Source organism: Morone saxatilis, unplaced genomic scaffold (genome assembly GCF_004916995.1).
Source record: "Morone saxatilis isolate NCDOM2014 unplaced genomic scaffold, NCSU_SB_2.0 Contig21, whole genome shotgun sequence".
Taxonomy (NCBI): domain Eukaryota; kingdom Metazoa; phylum Chordata; class Actinopteri; family Moronidae; genus Morone; species Morone saxatilis.
Window position 1 is genome coordinate 15,169,661 of NW_023339774.1, and position 863 is coordinate 15,170,523.

Here is an 863-nt window from a genome sequence, read left to right on the forward strand (position 1 = left end):
CATCTGTTTACGTGGTTGCGAAATGAAAAAAGTCAAGCAAACAAGGAGACACTAGTTCAAACCATTATATGGGTGAAATGATGCATGTACACTGACATCCTGGGGTTGTGTTTAGATGGTAACTCTAGAGTTGCAAAAACTCTTGCAAGATTTGTACACATTGTTTCTTCAATGTGTGTGTTGTTTGTCATTACAACCAGCTGAATAGACACTGTTGGGCCTAATGTGTAAATGTGGTGGGTCTCTGCTGATTGCACTTTCCATTTAGGCCAAGGGACAAGGATGAGGAAGCATTTCTAGTGCACCGATTTCTGTTCTTATAAATGTTTTGTCGCCATATAGCCTATTATTGCTTATGTCTGCCTTTATTTATAGTCTAAGAGGATGTTAAGTGTTTAGAGTACATATGTAAAGTAATTCAGACCCAGACATTATTACAATACAGCAACAACATTTATATTATATTATAAGTTATTTGATAATTCCATTGTTGGCACATGCTACTGTGCTGAATTTACTGCACATGAGCAAGAGTTTTGCAAATCTTCCATCTATACACAAACACATCCTTAATACAATTAACTCAAAGAGAAAATGGAGTGTCACATCCCAGTGTCTTCTCCTTGTAATGTTTTAAAAGTAAAGGAGACAGATTAAAAGAAAATTGTATTAAGATATATAATGAAGAATATGAAGTGAAGGCTTTTTCTCTAAGAGTTTTTCTTGAACAACTTGTCACTGTTTAAATTCTTAGTAACATCCATGGTTTATATCTTGGTTTCCCTCTAAATTCACTAATGGCTAGTAAAGAGGTACTCCAACACTCAGTCGACTGTGTGTGTATAAAAGTGTATGCAATCCTG

The 863-nt window shown here is 35.2% G+C and overlaps 1 protein-coding gene across 1 annotated transcript in view; it reads right to left on the reverse strand.

The window, feature by feature from the left end:
• Nucleotides 1-863, reverse strand: part of dym (dymeclin) — a 49,499-nt gene that overhangs the window by 33,413 nt on the left and 15,223 nt on the right. The gene's annotated exons all lie outside the window — the stretch shown is intronic.